This window comes from Nicotiana tomentosiformis, chromosome 6 (genome assembly GCF_000390325.3).
Source record: "Nicotiana tomentosiformis chromosome 6, ASM39032v3, whole genome shotgun sequence".
Taxonomy (NCBI): Eukaryota; Viridiplantae; Streptophyta; class Magnoliopsida; order Solanales; family Solanaceae; genus Nicotiana; species Nicotiana tomentosiformis.
In genome coordinates this window covers 19,724,548-19,736,434 of record NC_090817.1, presented here as the reverse complement: position 1 = coordinate 19,736,434, position 11,887 = coordinate 19,724,548, and the positions used below count along the sequence as shown (strand labels likewise).

The window sequence follows — 11,887 nt, the reverse complement described above, 5'->3', positions numbered from 1 at the left end:
ACTTTAACTGGCATGAAGCATAAACAATCACTCTACCCTCCTGCATTAAGACACACCCAATACCGATCCGAGAAGTATCACAATACATTGTATAAGAGCCTGAATCTAAAGGCAAAACTAGAACTGGAGCTGTGGTCAAAGCAGTCTTGAGCTTATGAAAGCTCTCTTCACACTCATCTGACCACCCGAATGGAGCACCTTCCTGGTTCAATTTAGTCAAGGGCAATGCAATAAATGAGAAACCCTCCACAAGCGACGATAATAACCGGCCAAGCCGAGAAAACTTCGAATCTCAGTAGCTGAAGATGGCTTGGGCCAACTCTAAACTACCTCTATCTTCTTCGGATCCACCTTAATTCCATCACTGGACACTATGTACCCCAAGAATGCCACCAACTAAGCCAGAACTCACACTTGGAGAATTTGGCATAAAGTTTGTCCTCCCTCAGCCTCTGTAGAACAATACACAAATGTTCTGCATGTTTCTCCTGGCTACGTGAGTACACCAGGATATCATCAATAAATACTACGACAAACTAATCAAGATATGGCTGGAATACACTATTCATCAAGTGCATAAATGATGTTGGGGCGTTGGTCAGCCCAAAAGACATCACGAGAAATTCATAGTGACAATAACGAGTCCTGAATGTTGTCTTTAGAATATCTGAATCCCGAATCTTCAGCTGATGATACCTAGACCTCAAATCAATTTTGGAGAACACACTCGCTCCCTGAAGCTGGTCAAATAAGTCATAAATACGCGGCAAAGGATACTTGTTCTTGACTGTAATTTTGTTCAATTGCATGTAGTCGATGCACATCCGTATAGTACGATCTTTCTTTTTCACAAACAGAACTGGTGCACCTTAAGGCGATACACTAGGCCAAATAAACCCTTTATCAAGAAGTTACTGAAGTTGCTATTTCAATAATTTCAATTCAGTTGGTGCCATACGATACAGAAGAATAGAAATGGGTTGAGTGCCCGGCACCAAGTCAATACCGAAATTAATAACCCTGTCGGGTGGCATACCCGACAGGTTTGCAGGAAATACATCCGGAAAATCCCGCACTATCGGTACAGAATCAATAGTATGAGTGTCTGAATCAACATCTCTCACAAAGGCCAAATATGACAAACACCCCTTCCCAACCATCTATTGGGCCTTTAAATAAGAAATTACCTTGCTTGGAACATAATTTAGAGAACCTTTCCACTCGACCTTCGGCAATCGCGGTATCGCCAACGTCACTGTTTTTGCGTGACAGTCCAGAATAGCATGACACGGAGACAACCAATCCATACCCAAGATTACATCGAAATCAACCATACTAAGCAATAAGGGATCAACTCTAGTATCTAGTCCCCCAATAGTTACCACACACGACCGATACACATGGTTCACAATAATAGTATCGCCCACCGACGTAGATACACGAACATGTGAAACTAAGGACTCATGGGGTATATCCAAATAATGAGTAAAGTACGATCACACATACGAATAAGTGGAACCAAGGTCAAATAATATAGAAGCTTCCCTGTGGCACACTGAGACAATACCTGTGATCATTGCATCTGAAGCAACGACATCTGGTCTAGCAGGAAAAGTATATAATCGGGCCTGACTGCCACCTGATCAATCTCCCCCTCTAGGGCGACCTCTGGCTGCCTGAGCCCCACCCCGAGCTGGCTGGACGTGTGGCGTAGCAGATGGTGCAGGAGCCGTAGTCTGATTCCTCTGCTGAACTGGACCTCGCGAAAGGCGGGGACAATATTTCCTCACATGACCCAACTCTCCACACTCATAGCAATCCCTCTCAAAGAATGGTGGTAAGTTCTGAGGCGGACCTCGAGAACCAGAATAACTACCAGCAGAACCTGGTACAGATGAACCCTGAACTGATGGGGGAACAGTGCGAATGGAATTGGTCGTGTGGGTTTAATATTTTACAAAGTCACGTGTGAGTGTCACATGGGTTAGCACCGTTAGTTTTTAAGTTGGTTCTGTTAGTGAGATTAAAGATGTTCTACTTTAGCAAAATTAAAGGATTAAAGATGCTCTGAGTTATATTTGAAGGACAAAAATAAACCTACTCTAATAAATAAGTGATAATTTTAGTCAAAAACTCAACTTATCAACTCTGACTTTCCATCATTTGTCTAGAGAAAATAACACCCGATGTGCCGCGCAAAAATGTAGGAAATATTTAATTCAGATTCAATGCATGTAAAATAAGAACGGCATGACATACTTTTATATACATCACCATTCACCTGTATCACTTAAATATTTAGAAATTAATATTTAACTGATTCTTTATGTGTAGATAACCATGATTTGGTATATAATTCAGATTCAAATAATATCTTTTTTTTTTCCCTCAAAAATATTGTGTCTGTTTGATTTGTTCTATTCCCTGATCGGCAAAAGCATATCATAATTTTAAAAGTTTTACTTACGTTCTTAAGGGCTCGTTTGGTACAAGGATAAGGAATAATTAATGTCGAGACTAAATTTAAATAGAGTTTATCACATATTTGGTTGGAAGAAAATTGTGGTATAATTAATTCCGGAATTATAGTTTGAAAAGGTAGAATAACTAATTTCAAAATAATTAATCCTGAGATAACTTCCTTCCGACCAAACGAATCCAAAAGAACTTTATTTGTCTTGACAAACGTACGAACATCAAAACTTTTACATAGATAAGTTGAAGGAATGACTCAATCTAGCTAATAGCAAAGATCGATTTTATGATCCACACAAATATTTTTTTATTTATTTTATACAGCGAAGTTTGAATCATTAAGAGAAAAAACTTTTAAAAATTATCGTATTAAAGTTGTCATGAAATTTATAGGCTATAAAAGCATATCACTAAATTTTAAATAAAAATTTAAAGTTAAATAAATTTTAAATATAAAAAAGTATCACTCTTTTTAAAACAAACTAATAAAAATAATATTTACAAAATAAAACAAAAGAATACTAATTTTTGTAAAAAAGAATAGGGTTTTTCGCGGAGGCGCATGTAGTGTTTATAGTATCGGTTCATCTGTACTCAATACTTTTGATGCTGGGTATAAATTTAGTCTAAGAATTCACTAAAATTATAAGACTTAGCGGGTTGAAAATCATAGCTTTAAAAATATAATAAGTTTAATATTAAGAACTTTAAAGATTAAACCCACGTAGTTTAAATCCTCCATGTAACTTAACAATTTCTAAACTTTGCTCATAGTGAAAGTTTATTATAAATGAGTTTAGAAGGAAAATGAAAGAAAATTTGAAAGTCTAAATATGAAGGGCGGGGAATGGTTGCCGCGTACTTATTCTGAATATTGACCGAAGTGAGGGTCCCTTTTTATACAGCCGTCCAATTCTTTCCACTTTCTATAAAATTCCCCTACCATTTTCCCTACAACAAAGCTAACTACTCTTCGCTATAAAATCTTCTAATTCAGAAAATCTTAACTACCCATTTAACCAAACAACATGAAGAAGAAATCAGCAGTATTAGCAGCATCTTTGGCAGCAGCTTCCATTTTCATCTCTGTTACTAATTCCACGTCTTCATCCAAAGTTCGAATTTCTCATAATCAGGTAAATTTCCCTTCTTCTCTTCTCCTTTTAGTTTTAGTCTTCATTCTCTTTAAATTTCCTCTTTTCTGTCATGTTTGGCATAACTTTATTACACTGTATTTGTATATTAGAAGATACATAAATGTCCCTGTATTCAAAGGGCGGACCTAGCTGTCCGGTTGCGGGTTCGGTCGAACCCAATAGCTTTTATGCAGAAGTTGTATTTGTCATGTCAAATTCGCGGAATACGTACAAATTATATTTTTAGAACTCAGTAACTTAAAAGAACTAGAATCTTAAACTAATAAACTTCAAATTCTAGCTCTACCTCCGAGTGTATTCACCGCCCGGGCCCGGTTTTATAATTTCAGAAAAATATGTATTTATGCTAAGTTGACACTTAATTTCAAGAAATAGTAATGGGTGCAATGGTGCTTGATATTTTAGATCAGTATCTACTTATTTTCATTTTGCTTGCATTTTCATCTTTTCATTTCATTGAAGGGTGACAAATCCTTATTCTTTTTTTTAAACATTTTTTTAGGATAATAGTTGGAAGAAAAAGGATGAAAATTCTTCAACGCCTAAGACAGTGCAGCCATCATCAGATAAATTTGAACCGAGGTTTGATGGATTAAGGTTCATAGAAACTCTGGTCACCGCTCACAGATAATCTTAATTTCCGGCCAATTATTGAATTTTGGCGGAAAACTATTTTTGACATATTGATAGGATATACGTGAACTTATGGTATTTACTTAGTTGATTGGTGAATTGGTCAATATTTGGGTGAATGGGTTTTTATTAGTGGTATGTGCAAATGTTTTTATTATGTTAGCCATTTCTTTACCTCTTCCTTTTTTGGATTAATTTCATACATGGTTACTAAAGTTTACTTGTTATATTAGCAAAGACACAAAATTATTTATGTAAAGCGACTAAATTTTAGTTATTGTATCCGGAAAGGCGCAAAATTATTATGTATCTCGTTATAGTCATCGAACTAATGTCCTGAAGATATTATTCAAAAAAGTCATTTTTACACAAAAAAATTACAGATTGTTATATAAGCAAAATTTTAATTATAAAAGGAAGAAAATGTCGCAGTATAATGTTCAGAAACAGGTATTGGTGAGTATTTAAGAGGCAATTGTCAAAAATAAAACTGATTAAAGTACCAAATGATTCATTAATATCTGGCTTACCTTAATGCTAAGACACTCTAAACAAAAGGCTAACAAAACAAAGAAAAACTAATTGTAGGGTCTTTGTAAATGAATGAACAAGACGAATAACAGTACCAAAAAGTAAACATTTGCAAATTTAGAAAGACTCTCATTCTTTGCTTGAAATCAAAACCACATATTCCAGCATCTTTCAACATCGATCCTTAATGCTCTTTTCTATTTGCTTTTATGACAAGTGATATGTTTCTTTTTAGTCCATTATTGTATTCTTTGGACCACTAGTCGTGCCCTAAAAGCTTTCACAAATTCCCAATTCTACTACTCCATTGTTTTACGACGCAACACTCCATTACCACAATAGAAATGCATATGCTAATTCGTCCAAAACACCATCCTCCTCACTGATTGAAAACGATGTGACGGATAACGTCAATATATAATTGCAAATTAGGCCTAATAAAAAAAGATAGCTATTTTAATATAGTTATACTATTTTCATCTCAATTTATGTGAATGTTTTCAAATTTCAGAGACAAATTGGCCATAATTTTTGTGTCTTTTAAATATTTTAAATTACTAGTCTTAGAGTACACACTTTGCGTGTGTACCGCGTCTGAGTAAGTATAGATTTTAAGGAAAACACATAAATATTTATATTACTGTCACGATTCAAAATCTAACCCGTCGTGATGACGCCTATCGTGGTACTAGACAAGCCGACCTTTCCAAAACACTTTTAAAATTTAACAAAAATGAATTAAGACATTTAAAATAACCGGAGTTTTTCATAAAACGGGGGTAAAGCCCAAATAAAATATAAGTGCGGAAAAATAGCCCGACATCGGGGTGTCACTAAGTCATGAGCATCTGACAACTAATCTAGAAACAGAGTCTACTACAGTCTATGCAAAATGCCAATACATGAAAGAAAAGATAATATGAAAGGAGAAACAAGGACTGCGGACGCCGGCAACTACCTTGTAAGTCTCTGATAATCAGCTCGCGCACGAACTCAGCGACCGCAGAACCGTACACACCTGGATTTGCACATGAAATGCAGGGTGTAGCATGAGTACAACCAACTCAACAAGTAACAGAATTAAATAAGAATCTGAGAAGCAGTGGCGAGCTATAAAAAATACAGTTCATTTCAAAAGTTTTCAGTAAAGAGTGAATATGCTTTCACATCTGGTGGTGTAAGTCAAATCAGTTCGAGCTCAAGTAAAATAGATATGAATCTTCTAGAAATTTCACAGCAATAGATAACAACTAAGTGCAACAATAAATAAAAGCAAGTACAACCTCTCAAGGCATCAGTCACTCAACTCATCTCAACAGCTCATACTCTCGGCTCTCAGCCCTCAATACACACTCTTAATAGGTACCTGCGTTCACTGGAGGTGTACAAACTCCGGAGGGGCTCCTTCAGCCCAAGCGCTATATTGTTGCGGCGTGCAACCCGATCTAATAGTTATATATATATATATATATATATATATATATATATATATATATCATGAAGGCTTGTTGCGGCGTGCAACCCGATCCAATATACCTCACAACTCGCAGCTCGGCACTCAGGCCCTATCTCAGTCACTAACCTCTCCAGCCGTTTGGGCTCACAGAATATCATAATAATTATCCCAAACAGAGAATACAACAAGTATCAATAAGAAATGAGAGGGAACAGAGATATAACACATAAGTAAGATTATGATTGAGTAAAAGACAATAATTAGTAGTCAATTCAACAAGTATTCGGCTGTTGCGGGTCCCAACAGTGATATCATATGGCCTAAGCATGGTTTCTAACATGAAAGGCAGTCGATTGCTAAAAGACAAGGAAAAACAAGTAATAACAATGGCTATTCGACTTTACAATCTCACGAAATGGACCAAGTCACAATCTCTCACGGTGCACTCTCACATGCCCGTCACCTAGCATGTGCGTCACCTCCAAATATTTACATCATACAAATTTTCGGAGTTTCATACTCTCAAAATCATATTTATGACTGTTACTTACCTCAACCGCGCATAAAATCTTACTCCGAAATGCCTTTACCTCTTGAATCGGCCTCCAAATGCCCCGAATCTAGCCACAAATAGTATGAGATAATCAATATTGGCTAAAATGATCAATTCCACAAGAAAACTACTAAAATATAGTCCAAACTCCGAAATTGGCTCAACCCGGCCCCTAGGGCCCAAGTCTCGAAACACGACGAAAGTCACAAAACCCGAAAGCCCATTTACTCACGAGTCTAATCATACCAAATTTATCAAAATCCGACCTCAATTGCCCCTCCAAAAATCTAAAATTCACTCTCCAATTCCCAAGCCCTAATCTCCCAAATCTCAACTCAAACACTCACTAACTAGGTATAAAATCAGTGGGGAAACACCATTATTGAAGATAAAAAGGCATAAGGAACTTATCTCGGTGATTACTCCAAAATCTCTCTCAAAATCCCCAAAATTTGAGCTAAAAATGATGAAAAATCTCGAAGTGTTCTATTTATAGGTTCTGTCCAGACTTCTCACACCTGCGACTCCATTTTCGCATCTGCGGGCAAAGCCCCGCTTCTGCGAAAAAATTCCTAAACTCTGCCTCCGCTCCTGCGATCAAGTGACCGCATCTGTGCTCTTCGCGGGTGCGGAAACTACCTCGCACCTGCGGTCCAAACTCGCACTTGCGCCCCTAAATCCGCTTCTGCGACCATCGCATATGCGGGAATTCCATCGCACATGCGTCCTCTGCCCAGATCCTCCTTAGCTTCTGCGGGCTCGCACCTGCGGTTCTCACTCCGCAGGTGCGGTTACACTAGTAGCAACAGCTTCAGCTGAAATTCTTAAACTCCCATCAAGCCTTTAACTAATCCCATGCAAACTTAGTCGAACCTTCGAATCACTCAAGACAACCTCAAAACATCAATTACATCCGAATTCAAGCCTAAAGAACTTCTAAACTTTCACAAACGACGCCGAAACCTACCAAACCACGGCCGATTGACCTCAAATTTTACACACAAGTCAAAAATGACACCACGAACCTATTCTAACTTTTGAAAATCAAATCCGACCCTGATATCAAAATCTCCATTGCCGGCCAAAATCGCCAAAATTCCAACTTCCGCCAATTCAAGCCTAATTCTACTACGAACCTCCAAATTACATTCCGGACGCGCTCCTTAGACCAAAATCACCCAACGGAGCTAACAGAATCATCAAAATTCAAATCCGAGGTCGTTTACACACAAGTCGACATTCGGTCGATGTTTTCCAACTTAATCTTCCAATTAAGAGACTAAGTGTCTCAATTCACTCTGAAACCACTCCGGACCCGAACCAACCAACCCGGTAGGACATAATACAGTTGTAAAGAACAAAAGAGCAGAAATGGGGGAAACAAGGCTATAACTCTCAAAACGACAGGCTGGGTCGTTACACCCTCCCTCTCTTAAACAAATGTTCGTCCTCGAACGAGTCTAGAAACATACCTGGAGTCTCAAATAAGTGTGGATATCTGCTCCGCATCTCCCGCTCGGTCTCCCAAGTGGCCTCCTCTACTTGCTGACCTATCCACTGCACCTTCACTGTAGCTATATCCTTTGACCTCAACTTCCGAACCTGCCGCTCCAAAATGGCCATCGGTTCCATATCATAAGTCATATCACCATCTAACTGAACCGTGCTTAAATCCAAAACATGGGATGGATCGTTGATATACTTCTGGAGCATAGAAACATGAAATACTGGATGCACACTCGACAAGCTAGGTGGCAAGACAAGCTTCTAAGCCACCTCCCCTATCTTCTGAAGTATCTCAAAAGGCCCAATGAACCGGGGGCTCAACTAGCCCCTCTTCCCAAACCTCATAACACCCTTCATGGGTGATACCTTCAGCAGAACCTTCTCCCCGACCACGAAAGAAACATCACGGATCTTCCTGTCACCATAGCTCTTCTGCCTAGACTGTGCCGTGCGAAGCCTCTCATGAATCAATTTTACCTTGTCTGATGTATCCTGAACCAAGTCTGAACCCAAGAGCCTAGTCTCACCCGGCTCAAACCATCCCACCGGAGATCTACACCGCCTCCCATATAAAGCCTCATACGGAGCCATCTGAATGCTCGACTAATAAATGTTGTTATATGCAAACTCCGCAAGCGGCAGAAACTGGTCCCATAACCCCCCAAAATCAATAATACAAATGCCTAACATGTCCTCCAATATCTGGATAGTGGGCTCGGACTATTCCTCTGTTTGAGGGTGAAAGGTTGTGCTCAACTCAACCTGAGTACCCCACTCGCTGCACGGCCCTCCAAAACTATGATGTAAATGGTGTGCCTCTATCCGAAATGATGGAAACTAGGACACCATGCAGGAGAACAATCTCTTGGATGTAAATCTCAGCCAACCACTCTGAAGAGTAAGTAGTACCAACTGGAATGAAGTGCGCGGACTTGGTTAGTCGATCCATAATCACCCAAATAGCATTGAACTTCTTCGAAGTCCGTGGGAGCCCAACTACGAAATATATGGTGATCCGCTCCCACTTCCACTCTGGGATCTCTAACCTCTGAAGCAAGCTACCCGGTCTCTGATGCTGATACTTAACCTGCTAACAGTTGAGACACCGAGCCACAAACCCAACTATATCCTTCATCCTCCTCCACCAATAGTGTTGTTCAAATCCTGGTACATCTTTGCGGCACCCGAATGAATGGAATACCGCAAGCTATGGGCCTCCTCAAGAATCAACTCTTGAAGCCCATCCACATTAGGCACACATATTCGGCCCTGCATCCTCAATACCCCATCATCACCAATAGTCACATCTCTAGCATCACCTCGTCGAACCCTATCCTGGAGGACGAGCAGATGAGGGTCATCATACTAACGCTCCCTAATACGATCATAAAGAGAAGACCTAGAGACCACACAGGCCAAAACTCGACTCGACTCTGAAATATCCAATCTGATAAGCTGGATGGAAGATACACTAAACTCCCCAAACACTTTGCCCGGCAACTCAAGGCATCGATCACCACATTGGCCTTTCCGGGATGGTACAAAATGGTTATATCATAGTCCTTGAGAAGCTCCAACCACCTCCGCTGACGCAAGTTAAGATCCTTCTTCATGAACAGATGCTGCAACCTTCGGTGATTAGTGTAGATATCACAATGAACCCCGTTCAGATAGTGCCGCCAAATCTTCAAAGCGTGAACAATAGCTGCTAACTCAAGATCATGGACATGATAGTTCTTCTCATGGGTATTCAACTAGCGTGAAACATAAGCAATCACTCTACACTCCTGCATCAGAACACATCCAATACCTATCTGTAAGGCATCATAATACATTGTGTAAGAACCAGAAGCTGATGGCAGAACTAGAACTGGTGTCGTGGTCAAGGCAGTCTTGAACTTCTGAAATCTCTCCTCGCACTCATCTGACCACCTGAATGGAGCATCGTTTGGGTCAATTTAGTCAAGGGCGACGCAATAGATGAAAAACCCTTCACAAAACGACGGTAATAGCCCGCCAAACCAAGAAAGCTCATAATATCCGTGGCTGAGGACGATTTGGGCCAACTCTGCACTGCCTCTATCTTCTTCGGATCCACCTGAATACCCTCGCTGGACACCACGAGCCCTAAGAACGCCACTGACCCGGGCCAAAACTCACACTTGGAGAACTTTGTATAAAGCTTCTCCTCCCTCAATCTCTGTAGCACACCTCAGATGCTGGGCATGTTCCTCCTGGCTACGAGAGTACACCAGGATATCATCAATGAATACAATAACAAACGAGTCCAAATAAGGCTGAAACACATTGTTCATCAAATGCACGAACGTTGCTGGGGCGTTAGTCAGCCCAAAAGACATCACAAGGAACTCATAATGGCCATATCGGGTCTTGAAAGTTGTCTTAAGAATATCCGAATCCCGAATCTTCAACTAGTGATACCCTTACCTCAAATCAATCTTGGAGAATACCCTCGCCCCATGAAGCTGGTCAAATAGATCATCAATACGTGACAAAGGATACTTGTTCTTAATTGTGACCTTGTTCAACTGTCTGTAATCAATGCACATTCTCATAGTACCATCCTTCTTCTTCACAAATAGAACTGGTGCACCCCAAGGTGACACGCTAGGCCGAATAAACCCCTTATCGAGGTGTTCCTGAAGCTGCTCCTTCAACTCCCTCAACTCAGCCGGTGCCATACGATACAATGGAATAGAAATGCCCGGCACCAATTCAATACCGAAGTCAATATACATGTCAGGCAGCATGCCCTGCAGGTCTGTATGAAACACATCCGGAAAATCACCCACCACCGGAACAGAATCAATGGTAGGAGTCTCTGTACTAACATCCCTCACAAAAGCCAAATAAGATATACAACCCTTCTCAACCATCCGCTGAGCTTTTAAGTATGAAATCACTCTACTAGAACATAGTCTATAGAACTGCTCCACTCAACTCTCGACAACCCCGACATTGCTAACATCACAGTCTTAGCGTGATAATCTAGAACAACATAACATGGAGATAACCAATCCATACCCAATATCACATCAAAATCGACCATGCTGAGCAACAAATGATCTACTCTGGTCTCCATACCTCTAATAGTCACCACACATGACCTATATACGCGGTCCATAATAATAGTATCGCCCATAAGGGTAGATACATGAACATATAAAACTAAAGACTCACGGGGAATATCCAGAAAATGAGAGAAATATGAATAAGTGGAACCAGGGTCAAATAATACAGAGGCATCTCTGTGGAAAACTAAGACAATACCTATAATCACAGCATCTGAAATAATGGCATTTGGTCTGGCAAGGTGGGCATAGAAACGGGCTTGGCCACCCCTTGATCTGCCTCCCCCTCTCGGGCAACCCCTAGCTGACTAGGCTCCACCTCGGGCTGGCTGAGTGGGTGGTGGAAGGGCTGGTACTGATGACATAGATTGGCTACTCTACGGAGCTGGACCTCCCACTATACGGGGACACTCTCTCCTCATGTGACCAAAATCCCCACACTCATAACAACTCCCCGGTATTGGTGCAGGGGACTGAAGGGAAC

General features: G+C 40.3%; 1 long non-coding RNA gene across 1 annotated transcript; it reads left to right on the top strand.

Annotated features, from left to right (window-relative positions):
* Nucleotides 1-3,428: 3,428 nt before the first annotated feature.
* Nucleotides 3,429-4,328, top strand: LOC104094552 (uncharacterized). Its single transcript, XR_011408381.1, has 2 exons — nucleotides 3,429-3,611; nucleotides 4,135-4,328. It is a non-coding gene; the product is annotated as an uncharacterized lncRNA (long non-coding RNA).
* The last annotated feature ends 7,559 nt before the right edge of the window (nucleotides 4,329-11,887 follow it).